This window comes from Macadamia integrifolia, unplaced genomic scaffold (genome assembly GCF_013358625.1).
Source record: "Macadamia integrifolia cultivar HAES 741 unplaced genomic scaffold, SCU_Mint_v3 scaffold1042, whole genome shotgun sequence".
NCBI classification, from domain to species: Eukaryota; Viridiplantae; Streptophyta; class Magnoliopsida; order Proteales; family Proteaceae; genus Macadamia; species Macadamia integrifolia.
In genome coordinates this window covers 135,162-150,144 of record NW_024868061.1, presented here as the reverse complement: position 1 = coordinate 150,144, position 14,983 = coordinate 135,162, and positions in this window count along the sequence as shown.

Here is a 14,983-nt window from a genome sequence, read left to right as displayed (position 1 = left end):
ATTAGGAGGTCTTAAGTTTGAACCTCTTAGCTGCCATTTTGTTGAGGTTTTTTTAGAAGATTTTCTCTCTCCTACTCATCACTTAAAGAAGGTCGACTAAGATGGTTGTATGCAAGTTTGAAGAAGAAAGAGAGAAAATAAGAAAGAAGAAAAAAAAAGACAAGGGCATGGATGGAATTTCCCATTAAAATAGAATATTGTCCAAATCCAAGTAAGAAAAATCAGCCAAAGGGGGTTTCTTCCACAAGAAGAGAGAAAAATAGAAAAAATGAGAAAAAAATAAGAAAAAAAAATGCAAGAAAAATTGTGGGATATCTCTCTCTACACGTTTTCTCTCTTCTCTCTCTTCCACTTCATCAACAAGATAAAAAAAATATTTTTTTTTAGAAGCTAAAATCGTTAGCTTCCCACCCCCATTCTTTATATAATAGAATTAACACAAGAGGAGGAGGCACTTCATTCTTCTTCTAGGGTTTTTTCTTAGTTGCTCTATCTCTTTCTCTAGCTCTAGTTCTAAGTTTATACTTTAAACAATTTTGCAAGTTCTCTTTATTCAATTAATGCAAGCACTTTTGTTTTTAATTCAGTCTTTTATTTTTGTTATTTAAACAATTGAAGTTGTAATTTTTAAGTTCTATTTCTAGGCTTAGTTCTAGGTGACAAGAATAAGCTATGAAGCATGTCTTTCAAGTTCAATTTTTTTCTTCAAACTTGTTTTCTCTAGTACTAGAAATTTCAGATTTGGTTTATTCCAGATCTGGTTTTCAGTACTGGAAGTATCTCAAATCGATCAAGTTTTCAGTTCAAGGGTTGAAGTTCAAGTAAGTAGGCTCCTTCAGTAGTCTTTTCTCCCCCCTCTCATTCCCTCTTCTGATTACCCTTTCTTTCTTAATTTAGGATTTTAATTTCAGTCGTTACATTATTGCTATCCCTTTCCCCCAAGGTTCATGGCTAGTGTATGTGTTGGTTTTGCCCCTCCTAACCATAGAATCATCATTTTATTATTTTTATTTTAATTGTCTCCCTTTCCCAAAAGCCAAGTAGAGTAACCCTTGTAAGAGTGATTCTCTGGTCAAGTAGGAAAGCTCATATTATGATGCAACCCTCAGGCTAAGTAGAGAAACCTACTTGTGAGTCTCGATCTAGCTTTACCCCAATTCTTTTACTTTATTTTTATTTCAATATTTTTTTCTTGCATTACATTTTAATTGCGTGGGGTGTTTATTTTCAGCTATTTATTTATTTAATTTTAATTGCATGGCTTGCGTATTTAAATTCTTAGATGGTGATTGGTTAGGACGTTATTTTACATACATATGTTTAAGATAGTAATTAGAATTAGATCACAATCATTAATCGGTCCACTTTCACATTATTAAAAGAAGTAAAAAAATAAAGTGACTGTTCTCCCTATGTTTGACCCGTAGCTACACTGATTCGTACGCTTGCGGTTACATTTTAAAATCTTATACAAGTTTTTTGCGCTATTGCCAGGGAGATAGTTCCTTGTTATTTTTCATTTTCTTTTAGTAAATCAGAGTGCTTTGTTTGTTTTATTTTATTTTTTCTTTTCTTTTATTGAATTCTTGAGAAGAACAACTTGCAATAATAGTTGTATCGGTGGAGGTTGTCATGCCTCACAGTATGATAAAGATAGGTTTCGTCCTGTAGCAGTACCTCAGGAATTAACCTGAGCAACCCTGGATCCCTGCCTATGCAAAGGTACTGAAAGATTTGTGTACTCACAAACGTATCACTAGTGTGCCTAAAAAAGCATTCTTGGCAGGTAACATTAGTTCCATAATTACTCAGCCTATAGCAGCCAAGTATAAGGATCCAGGGAGCCCTACCATATCTTGTGTCATAAGCAACACCTACATTGAGCATGCCTTACTTGACCTTGGCGTAAGTGTGAATCTTTTACCTTACCATGTGTACAAACAACTAGGACTGGGAGAATTGAAAGCCACTGGAACTACTCTTTAGTTGGCATATAGGTCTATTAAGATTCCTAAAGGGATGGATGAGGATGTCTTACTAAAGGTGGGAGAATTTATTTTCCCTATTGATTTTGTTGTGTTAGATACCAAGCCCTTCTCAACCAAGGATGAGATCCCAATAATTCTAGGAAGACCATTCTTGGCTACCAGTAATGCATTAATCAACTGTCAGAATGGTTTCACAAGGTTATCTTTTGGCAACCAAACTATTGAGTTTAACATGTTTAGGATAGGCAAGCAACCACATATGGAAGAAGAGATCAATATGCTTGAGGATTTTTTGGATTTTTCTGATGATTTAATTACCAACTTTGATATTGATTTTGATTTAGAATTCCAAGAGTGTATGGATGAGTTCGATGATGATAGTGAAAATTTCATTTTTGAAGTCTTAAGTCTTCACATACCTGTGGAGCTCTTAGGACCCCTTTCCAATTTCATTCCCAAACCTTCCATAGTTGAGCCCCCAAAGCTAGATCTTAAGGAGTTGCCATCTAATTTGAGGTATGCTTTCCTAGGGCCTAACCAGACTCTTCCTGTAATAATTTATTCAAATTTGACTTCTAGCCAGGAAGAGGAGTTACTTAAAGTGTTAAAAGATAATAAGGAAGCCCTAGGTTGGACCATAATTAGCAAATTCGGATTCGAGAATTATTCGGGCGGAGAATTATTCGGAATAATTCGGTTGATTAATTTAAAGATTCGGTCAAAAAAGCTTATTGGGTTTTTTTTTTTTTGGTTTTTTTTAAAATACTGTTTAAGTGGACCGAATAATTCGGTTTAATTCGGATTTGGTCCGAATTATTCGCGTTTTATATTCACTTTTGAAAAAATCACGAATTTTATCGAATTTTGTTTTTAATTCGGATTCGGTCAGAATTTTTGATAAAATTCGGAAAAATTCGGTTCGGCCGAATAATTCGCAAATTATTCGGCCGAATTGATAACACTGGGTTGGACCATGGCTGATATCAAAGGTATAAACCCTTCTATTGTGCAACATCATATACATCTTATGGAGGATTCCGTACCATCCATGGAACCCCAAAGAAGAGCTAACCCAGTTATGATGGAAGCTATTAAGAAAGATATCCTAAAGTGCTTGGATCATGGAATAATTTGTCCTATTTCTGACAGCCAATGGGTAAGCCCAGTTCATGTAGTGCCTAAGAAGTCTGGTGTGACTGTAGTTCCCAATGCCAATAATGAACTAATTCCAACCCGTGTCCAATATGGGTGGAGAGTGTGCATAGACTACAGAAAACTTAATATGGCAACCTGGAAGAATCACTTTCCATTTTCATTCATTGACCAGATGTTAGAGAGGTTAGTTGGATATGAATACTATTGTTTTCTTGATGGATATTCTGGCTATAATCAGATCCCAATTGCTTTAGAGAACCAACATAAGACTACTTTTACATGCCCATAAGGAATATTTACTTATAGGTGTGTGCCCTTTGGGCTTTACAATGCCCCTGCTATGTTCCAACGATGCATGATGAACATCTATTCTGACATGGTCAAAAAAATTTTAGAAGTATTTATGGATGACTTTTCAATTCATGGAAATTTCTATTCTGAATGTCTTCATCATCTTTCCCTATTTTTGAAAATATGCATATCTAAGAATTTGGTTTTGAATTGGGAGAAATTCCATTTTATGGTTAAATCTGGTATTGTTTTAGGCCATGTAATATTCAAGGAGGGAATTAAGGTAGATAGAGCCAAAGTGGATTTAATCGATAATTTACCACCTCCTCAATCTGTTAAGGATGTCTGGTCTTTTCTAGGGCATGCGGGCTTCTACAGAAGGTTTATTAAGAACTTTAGTCAATTAGCTCGACCTCTCACTTTATTACTTACAAAAGATCAAACTTTTGAGTTTTCTAAAGAGTGCCTAGAATCCTTCAAACAACTTAAAAATGAGTTGACCAATGCACCCATTGTTCAACCACCTATTTGGACTAAATCTTTTGAACTGATGTGTTATGCTACGGATTTTACTATAAGAGTGGTTTTAGGTCAAAAGATTAATAAGTTGCCCACTGTCATTCACTATGCTAGTAGGACCTTAAATGATGCACAACTCAATTATACAACCACTGAAAAAGAATTTTTAGCTATTGTGTTTACATTAGAAAAGTTTCAGCCTTACTTAATTGGTTCATAGATGGTGGTGTCTACTGATCATTCTGCTCTTAGATACCTAGTTCAAAAGAAGGATGCCAAAGCCCATCTCATTAGGTGGGTTTTATTTTTGCAAGAGTTTGATTTAGAAATTAGGAATAAGAAAGGAGTTCAAAACCTAGCTGTAGACCATTTATCCCGACTTCCCAATTCCTTGACTGTCGATTCTCTAGTCAATGAGAACTTTCTAGATGAATAGTTATTTGCAGTATCCAGTGAACCATGGTTTACTGACATTATCAACTTCTTAGTTTCAAGTGTGACTCCGGATCACTGGTCCACCCAAGATAAGTATAGGTTTCATTCCCAAGTTAAGAACTTTTTCTAGGATGATCCTTATTTAAGATATGTCCGAATCAGATTATCCGACGATGTGTTCCTAATCATGAGCAGCATTTTATTCTCTCTTTTTGCCATGAGTATGCATGTGGTGGACACTTTGGACCTAAGAAAACTATCACAAAGGTTCTCCAATGAAGATTTTATTGGCCCACTCTTTTTAGAGATGCTTCTGATTTTTGTAAGGCTTGTCCCACCTGCTAGTCTTTTGGTCATATAAAAAAGAGAAACATGATGCCCCTCAACCCTATTTTGGTAGTTGAGATCTTTGATGTATGGGGCATCGATTTCATGGGACCATTCCCTAATTTCTTTAGGAATTTGTATATACTTTTGGTTGTTGATTACGTTTCTAATGGATAGAGGCCATACCTTGCAAATCTAATGACCATAAAGTGGTAGTCCAGTTTCTTAAAGAGAACATTTTTTTCCACTTTGGTGCACCACGTGCAATAATTAGTGAAAGGGGTACTCATTTTTGTTATCGACATTTTGAGGCCTTAATGAAAAAGTATGGGATCACCCATAAGTTATCTACCCCTTATCACCCCCAAACTAGTGGCCAAGTGGAGGTGTCTAATAGGCAGATCAAACAAATCTTGAAGAAAACTGTTAATCCCAACCATAAGGATTGGTCTCTTAGGCTCATTGATGACTTGTAGGCCCATCGGACTGCATTCAAGACCGACCTTGGTCAGTCTCCCTACCGTTTGGTGTATAGAAAAGCTTGTCACTTACCAGTTGAGTTAGAGCATAAGGCCTTTTGGATCATCAAGAAGCTCAACTTTGATTTTTCTGATATGGGAATTCATCGTAAGTTCCAACTATTTGAGTTAGAGGAACTTAGGAATGATCCCTATGAAAGTTCTGAGATTTACCAAGAAAAGACCAAAACTTTCCATGATAAGCATATTCTGCGTAAATCTTTTGCAATTGGTGATAAGGTCTTATTGTACAACTCTCAATTGCATCTTTTCCCTGATATGCTTAGATCTCGATGGGATGGACTGTTTATTGTCCATAATGTATATCCCCATGGGGCTGTGAAGATTCTGAATTTAGGAACAGGGGTAATTTTAAAGGTTAATGGTCAGCGTTTGAAATCATTCCTCGAGTTTCCTACTGCTGGTAGTGAAGAGGTCATGGATGTCCATGAAACTCTTTACACTGATGACTAACTTTTAATCAGGTATGACCCACATGCATTGTCTTCGCTTTTAATTCTTTCCATGCATTGAGGACATTACATGACTTAAGTGTGGAGGAGGAAAACCAATTTCTGCTTTTTCTACTTTGTGTTGTTTGTTTGTTTTTCTTTTTATTTTTGAGCTTGCTAAGGATGAATCCTACTTTGGCTTTCGGCTAATGATCATACCATTTGGTTGCTTGATATATGAAAATAAAAGTTTTGATTAAGGTACCCATTTTGAACGTATAAAAACCTTATTGAGAAGAAAGAAACAAGTCTGTGTCTTGAGATGGGACTTTCTTTTGAAAAATAAGAGACCCTTGTTTTATGGTGTTGGACCAGATGTAAGTCTGTGGGTTCCTCGTACTTTTGATTTGGAGTTGAGACATTCTTTTTAATTTGGCATGAGTTGATAAATGCATAATTTTAAATGAAGTGTGAAATACCATATAAAGAAAAATAAGAGTTGATTCCCTTAGAACTAGACAGGGCATTGCGCCTCAAGAAGCGTGGTGTCTTGATTGAAATTCCTAGAGATAAAACTTCTGAAAGAACTCTAGCATCACTGTCTTTGTGGGCATATGCAAAAAAGTAAAGCTATATAGTAACTTGGGTGTCTGGTGTTTGCTCCACCATGTCATTCGAGCCAAAAGTAGTGGAGTAGAATAGAATTTATTAAGCAAAAAAAGGAGAAAAAAAATGTGCAAATGTCATTAATGCTAGGTAACATGTTCGGTCAAAAACACTCCAATGCCTTAGTCATTGGTTCCCTATTTCTTCACAAGTAGTTTTGCCTTAAGATAAGGATGTTTTGGAAGAGACGAAGTGAGTTCCAAATTAAGAAATATGCTAGTGCCTGGAATTGATACAGGGTAATAAAGTTCAAGTGTCAGGGTCCCTTGTAAGAGGAATTATCTTTGCTCCGGATCGGTATGGCCCTTAACTTTAGCCAAGGTTGGGATTTGTTTATTCTGAATTTTGGGTGTATATTCACTGCAAATACCCACGAGACACAACTCGTCCACTAGGGGTGACCTAGGGGTTTAAAAGCTTATTTCACATGCTAAGTGCAACCGTGATTTTTACGAAAGTGAGTTAGGTTTTTTGTTTTTATTCTTTTTCTTTTTGTTTTGCTCGAGGACTAGAAAAGTCTAAGTGTGGGGGAATTCTGATGAGCACATTTATGTGTGAAATCTAGTGTAGTAAAACATGCATTTTACATATTTAGAATGGAGCTTCTTTGGTTTTACTCTCTTTTTGTAGGTTTTATAATTTCAAGGCCTTAAGAACCATTGGGTGGTAAATCTCCAATTTTACACATAAAGATGTCCTATTTCTTTTTATGGTTGTGAAGAGGATAAAATTCTGAGCAAGATGGATGTGTTTAATTGCAAGTACACATTCGTTTGGTCAATCGTACAAGTGATTATTCTTTTCTGGTCAGAAAAAGAATAATGGATCAGAACTGAACCAAGATGCAGAACTAGCCCATCTGCAGTTGTCCCAAGGGTATAAGGAATATTTTAAATGTCAACAAGGATCGATGGACCACATCCTTAAGTGATTGAAGATTCGTTTTTGGTAACAAGAACTACCTAGCGTAGTTGGTGAGTTGTGGTGTACAAAATCCCTTTCTTATTAGGAGGTCTTAAGTTCGAACCTCTTAGCTACCATTTTGTTGAGATTTTTTTTAGAAGATTTTCTCTCTCCTACTCATCACTTAAAGGAGGTCGGCCAAGATGGTTATGTACGTAAGTTTGAAGAAGAGAGAGAAAAAATAGGAAAGAAGAAAAAAAAAAAAAAAACAAGGGCATGGATGGAATTTCCCATTAAAATAGAATATTGTCCAAATCCAAGCAAGAAAAATCGGCCAAAGGGGTATCTTGCGCAAGAAGAGAGAAAAAAATAGGGAAAAAAAGGCAAAATTCGTGGGAGATCTCTCTCCACACATTTTCTTTCTTCTCTCTCTTCCACTTCATCAACAAGATAAAAAAAAATCTTTTTTTTAGAAGCTAAAATCATTAGCTTCCCTCCCCCATTCTCTATATAATAGAGTTAACACAAGGGGAGGAGGCACTTCATTTTTCTTCTAGGGTTTTTTCTTAGTTGCTCTATCTCTTTCTCTAGTTCTAGCTCTAAGTTTATGCTTTAAACACTTTTATAAGTTCCTTTTATTCAATTAATACATGCACTTTTGTTTTTTATTCAGTCTTTTATTTTTATTGTTTAAACAATTGAAGTTGTAATTTTCAAGTTCTATTTCTAAGCTTAGTTCTAGGTGACAAGAATAAGTTATGAAGCATGTCTTTCAAGTTCAATTTTTTTTTTCAGATTTTTTTTCTCTAGTACTAGAAATTTTAGATTTGGTTTATTCCAGATCTGGTTTTTAGTACTGGTAGTATCTCAAATCGATCAAGTTTTCAGTTCAAGGGTTGAAGTTCAAATAAGTAGGCTCCTTCAATAGTCTTCTCTCCCCCCTCTCATTCCCTCTTCTGACTACCCTTTCATTCTTAATTTAGGATTAATTTCAGTCGTTACATTATTGCTATCCCTTTCCCCCAAGGTTCATGGCTAATATACGTGTTGGCTTTGCCCCTCCTAACCATAGAACCATTATTTTATTATTTTTATTTTTATTGTCTCCCTTTCCCTAAAGCCAAGTAGAGTAACCCTTGTACGGGTAACTTTTTGATCAAGTAGGGAAGCTCATATTATGATGCATCCCTCGGGCTAAGTGGAGAAACCTACTTGTGAGTCTCTCTCTAGCTTTATCTCCTTTCTTTTACTTTATTTTTATTTCAGCATTTTTTTCCTTCATTACTTTTAATTGTTTGGGGTGTTTATTTTCAGCTATTTATTTATTTATTTATTTATAATTGCGTGGCTTGCATATTTAAATTCTTAGATGATGAATGGTTAGGATGTTATTTTAGATACATATGTTTAGGACAGTAATTAGAATTAGATCACAATCATTAATTGGTTCACTTTCGCATTATTCAAAGAAGCAAAAAAATAAAGTGGCTGCTCTCCCTATGTTCGACCCGCCGTAGCTACACTGATCCGTAAGCTTGCGGTTATATTTTAAAATCTCAAACAAGTCGCAACTTAAACTTTGGGAAATGTGGGTGCATTATGTAAACCCATCTTAACCAACCCATTTGTTCACTTATTCTAAGTTAATTGAGGTGGGTGAACATCTCTCATGAATAAATCAGCCCTATAGTCATAAAGCCCCAATTTAAGAATCATTTCAAAGAAAAGAAAAATAGGAAATGAAGTTAGAACATGTGCCTAGGGTCTCATTTCTCTATATTTTCTTAAAATTCTTATATATCCTAGGAGTAGAACTAAGAGGTGATAAGACAATGCGGCGCGAGGCCATCGGCTATCCATCATCACCTAAGACACAAGGTGAGGGGATTTGTGTGATTTTATTTTATGGAATGTTTATGTTATCATGCATATGTGGATGAACATGTTAATTTCATATTATAAACTTGCTACTTGTGTTGTATGTGTAAGTGCAAAATGACATGAGTTGTGAATGGAGTGTGTGTGTGTGTGTAACTGGGATGCAGGATAGCCAAAAGTTAGTTTTGGCATTGCATGCCCATGATGTGTGAGTGTGGGATACAGAGTGGCCGAAGGTTGGTTCCGACACTATATGCCCACGGGGTGTACGAGTGTGATTGTAATGTGATGTGGCATGTTAGAATGCATTGTGCTATGATAATCACCCTAGTGCTACAACCCTTGCCAATAGGGGTTTACGTATTGGCTAATCCTACCGTCTGACGGTCCAAATTTGGGGATGATTTTCGGTGACAAAGGTACATAGATGCCAACGTTGTGACAAACCCTCACACGATGTTGAATTCAGTGATGGATATGCCCTATATACGATGTTTGATTCAATGAAGTGGTATTATGGGAGATTATTAATAGGGGCTTAATGGGTACCAAAGACACTATGTAGGGACTGGTATGCTCCTGACTTGTAACTAGTTTGATTCATTGGGGACTGATAATGTACATTCATGACTGGGGATACCACCTATGTTGTAGTAGCACTAACACCTATTATGGACTTAGAATCTGTTGATTAGGTTTGTTTGCTAATAATCTGGATTATGGCATTGCATTCATATTGGTTTGGTTGGGCATTTACATTGTTTTTATTTCATGATTTGCTGTGGATGTTTGTGTGCACCCCTCACTAGGCTTTGTGGAAGCTCACCCCTTTTGTTGCCCCCTTTTTAGATGTGGATTCAGGGAACCATGCAGAGAATGTGGTTAAGGAGCCGGCCCTCTATGGAGGTGACCTATGGGACGAGGAGCTGGTCATGTACAATGACGGTTGTATATGCGATGATTGTGCTTTCAGAGCACATTGAGGATGAGAGTATCATCTTCCATTTTGATTATTTTGTTTACATATTAGATGTAACCCTAGGGTCATAACTGTAATTTATATTCCGCTGCGAAATTTTTTTGGTAAGTATGGTAAATATTATTAGACTTCACGAGTTATGTATATTTGACTATTATTATTATCTTGTGATCGTAGAATTGTTTTATAATTTTATGCACTTAAAATACTGCATTGTGGATCCTAGATGGATTTTGGACAGTGTGTGTGTGTCCATGTCACCAACCTTCAGGTGAGTGGAGGTGGGGTGTGACATTTATAGTGAAGCCAGACAAGTTAGAAAAGAGGTCCAGAATACATTTAACAGTATTAGGGTCCTCAACAGAGGCTCTGCAAAAGATGAAGGTATCATTAACAAAGAAAATATTAGAAACCTCAGGAGCATTCCTGGAAATCTTAACACCTATGAAAAGATCAAGGTCTGTATAGGCTGTAAGCAGTCTAGACAGTCCTTCCATTGCCATAATAAACAGAAAAGGATTGAGCAGGCAACCCTGTCTAATACCCCTAGAAGCATGGAAGAAGTTAAAAGCAGAGCCATTGAGTTTAATAGAAAAAGTCACAATACTAATGAGAATATTTACAAGCTCAATCCATTTTTCACCAAAACCAAGAAATCTGAATATGGAAAGTAAGAAACCCCATTCCAATTTGTCATAGGCCTTTGCCATGTCTAACTTGATAGCCCCGAAACCCGACTTACCTTTTTTCCGCTTGAGAGCATGAAATATTTCATGAGCAATGACAATGTTGTCATTAATCTATCAACCAAGAACAAAAGCTGCTTAAAAAGGTGAAATGAAACGAGAGAGGTGGTTCCTGAGTCTAGTGGCCAAGATTTTCGTAACATACTTATAGGAAATATTGCAAAGATTGATAGACCTGAAATCATCAACCTTGGAAGCATTATCTTTCTTTGGAATGACACAAATGAGAGTATGATTCATACCATCCGGAAGTGAAGAAGTGCAGAAGAAATTTAAGACAAAATTGACCACATCCAGACCCAAGAAATTCCAGCATTTTTGGTAGAAAATAGCTTGGAAACCATCTGGTTCTGGGGCTTTAAAAGGCCCAAATGAAAAAATAGTTCTCCTGATTTCATCCTCTAATGGTGGGGAAGTCAAAATTGTGGGATCAAAATTCTCCATAGGGGGAAACAAACACGCAATAAAGTGGGGATCCAAAGGGTTCGAAGAAGTGAAGAGGTCTTTTAAGAACGAGGCAAAATGCCAACTAATCGCCTCAAGAGAAGAGATTCTCTCTCCATTCTCCGAAATCAACCATACTACTCTTCTCTTAGTGAGGTTAACTTTAGAGATAGAGTGGTAAAACTTGGTATTCTTGTCCCCATCATGAATGAAAGAATGCCTAGGCTTTTGTAACCAAAAGTGTTCTTCGGAATCCAAAATCCATGAAAACTTCTTTTTGATGCCTTTGACAAGAGGTTAAAAAAAAGGCATGTCATTTAAAGTACAAGAAGAAAGAAAGAAGGCTAGATTTGAGATGTTCAATATAACCAAAAACTTCCCAATTCCATCTCGACAAAAGTCTACTCATGGAAGCTAACTTAGAAGAAAGATTATCATTCTCCAAAGCGACCCATCTGGTGGCACAAAACGGAAAGAATTCAGGGTGATTCATCCACACATACTGATAATGGAACAATTTAGGAAGCTTAGGAGTGGCCAAAGACAACTGGAGAACAATAGGGTTATGGTCCGAGCCAAGAGAAGCAAGTTTTGAAATAGAAGAAGTAGGACACACAGCTAACCAAGGTAGATTAGCATATACTCTATCCAAACATTGCCTAATGAGGTTCGGAGGCTTTTGTTTATTGGACCAGGTAAACAAGTTCCCAGCAGGTTTTAGGAAATGGAGTTGGTGGTCAGATAAAAGTTTATCAAAGCACAAAAAGGATTGGGAAGGTTTGTAAGGTTTTCCACCAAACTTCAGATCTTGGCTGGTAATCTCATTGAAGTCACCCAAAATTACAAGAGGCAAATTGTTTTCAAAAAGATAGTAAATTTCAGCCCAATAGTCAAGGCAAGAAGAGGGATGTGGGGGAGCATAAATACACAAGAGAGTCCATTTCATAGGTATGCATACAGTCGGTTCTAGCACAATGGGCAAAAATAGGTGCCTATGTCGTAAGAAGAGAAATGGACATGGTTTCTGATTAGTAACCATAGTCCCCTTTCTTACCAGATTTTCCAGAGCTATTTATGAAAAGAGAGGTGTTGTAAACCTTAGAAAGGGAAAATGGTTTGAAATCTAAGTGGTTAGAAATTTTAGTTTCACGGAGAAAAATAATAACTGGGTTCAGTTGTTTCATATGTTTGTTCAAGCAACCTTTCGTAATTTTAGAGTGTAAGCCTCTTCCAACACATCACAATCATGATTACAAAAAGAACATAAGAAGAAAGGAGAATACAGCAAAATACAATCAGCAATGTACAAACAACACTAAACACAAATATGGAGAAAATCAAAGCTTCTTCTTCAAAAGGGTCTTGTCTCCAAGCTTGAAACACTCAAAACTGAAAAACTAAACCCAAAATCTAAGGTTTCATAAAGAAAATTGTCCAAGGATCCTCTTTCAACATGGGAGAGGTTATATTTATAAGTGAAAGAGGGAGCAAACACTCTAAATTTGTGCTTGAACTATAGGAGGATTCATCCTCATCATCCATAGGAAACTTTTCTGAGGTGGTTTTGCATCTATGATATAGGTTTTTGCCAACAAACTTGACCGATTACGTGATTGGGCCTAAGGGTGTCCATATGAGGATTCTAAGGTACCAAATCGACGCCTTTTTGTATGCAAGGAATCGTAATCTTGCAAAATATGGAAACTCATATCTTTTGGATTTGTAGAAATCGACATTGATGTGGGTGACAATCGACATCGATGTGTTGTCGATGAACAACCATTGACGTTGGATCGAGGGTTGTTGTTGTCGACCGAAGAATTTTCTCTATTGATTGCATCCTTTGATGTAACAGACACTCAAAAGGTTCGATTTTACAACGAGATGGGCCACCATCGATGCCAATGTCGACACTGGCCTTCTGATTATTGACTTATGTTTGAGTGTTGAAGCATTTATTTTCGCTTTATCCGGTTCTCTTTTGGACCAAGGCTGGTTCCAAGTAGAACTGAGCTGGGTCAGTCCAATAAAAAATCCTACTGTACGAAATACATATGTACGTTCTGTTCTCTGCAAGTGTTCCTATTTTTGTTTCTTCTTCTGTTCTGTATTCTTGAGTGAATTTATAAGTATTACCTTCCGACATTCTATAGTCATCACATTTAGGTGTGCACCTTATGTCATTGATAGTGATTTTATATTGGAGGTATAAATGTATTGGTCAACCCTAACCGCATTATAAGAGGAGTTTAAGAACCTTAAGGAGAGTATTAATCTAATACGATTCTATTCCAAACTATAATGTTCATCATTCCAGTACTACAAGACGACGTGCTTGGTGTCATCAATTTTGATTTCATCACTACGTGATTTGCTACTAATACAAGGGGTCAGTATTAAGTGTTTTACTTCACGGATTAATTCTATGAAATGCATTCATAATTGTATTCAGCCAAGTCTTATATGGATTGCTTGAAATATCTATTTCTAACAGTACTATAGCTATTTAAGTACAGTAACTTTCAGACGGGTTGTAGTATTTTTCAACCACCACTATTTATAAACTTTTTACAATGGTAGTTACCACTGCTAAATCATTATTTATCAACAAAAAATTCTGAAAGTATTGTTTTTAGCATCAATAATTACTGTTGCTAACTGAAATTATTTTTATAACCACAATAATTTTATTTTTATTAATAATTACCAATTTTAGTGGCGGTTCTCGTTTTTTTGGGTGAATGAAAATATATTTAAGAAAAAGAAGAATATATTACAAAAGCCACAAGGTTGGCCAAAGGCCAAGGCCAAGGCCAAGGCCAAGGCCTACCAAAGAAGAACTAAAGGGGGGGGGGGGGGAAAAACAACCATCAAAGAGGATGCATAAAAAACCAAGGGGGCTAAATTACAGGCAAACAAAAAGAGGGAACACTAGAAAGGGGGAAGGGAGAAACAAAAATAAAAAGGGATACATCAAAATTAGAGGGTGGGGGAGAAACAAGAGGAAGATCCTAAGCCAAAATAAGGTACCTATGTCTAATTGAATCTGGACACATAGCACTCTTCTGTAGGATTTTATGCCTAACCTCAAAGGTGATGCCATTTTAGATTTGCTCAATAGAACACGAGGAAGAAGTCCATCTTCTTTTCCCCTTACTTTTGAATGCATTTTTATTAAAAATAGTTGATATTAGTAGCGATTATTTTACCTCTGATAAATATAAAATGGATGAAAGGACTCTACCGAGAGTGTAGGGGCTGCTCCAGACACAGAGGGGGCGAATATGATCGTCCCGTCCTCCATGAAAGGTGGAAATGCCCCTCTTGTTGATGCTTCAAGGTGGGTTCCCAATGGCCTCATCACTGGTGCCAGGAACCATGTTTCCGGATAGAGAACTCTTCCCCATATAAAATATTTGGTGAATGATTGGCATGCCGCTGGTTTCTGGGTGCTAGCGGCATGCATCAATGGGTAGTGTGGAGTGGGAGGGGCATTGGAGTCTTTTCGGGGGAGAGAGATAGACATAAGGCTTGGCACAATGTCAGTGTGGCCAACCTATTCCCTAAAATATTTATTAATAAAACTCATCTTGACCACCCTCCGCATCCCACACCTTGCCACTTACATCCCCCACATGCCTCTCCTAACCTAGCCCCACCCCTATGCTTATGCCCTTGCCAG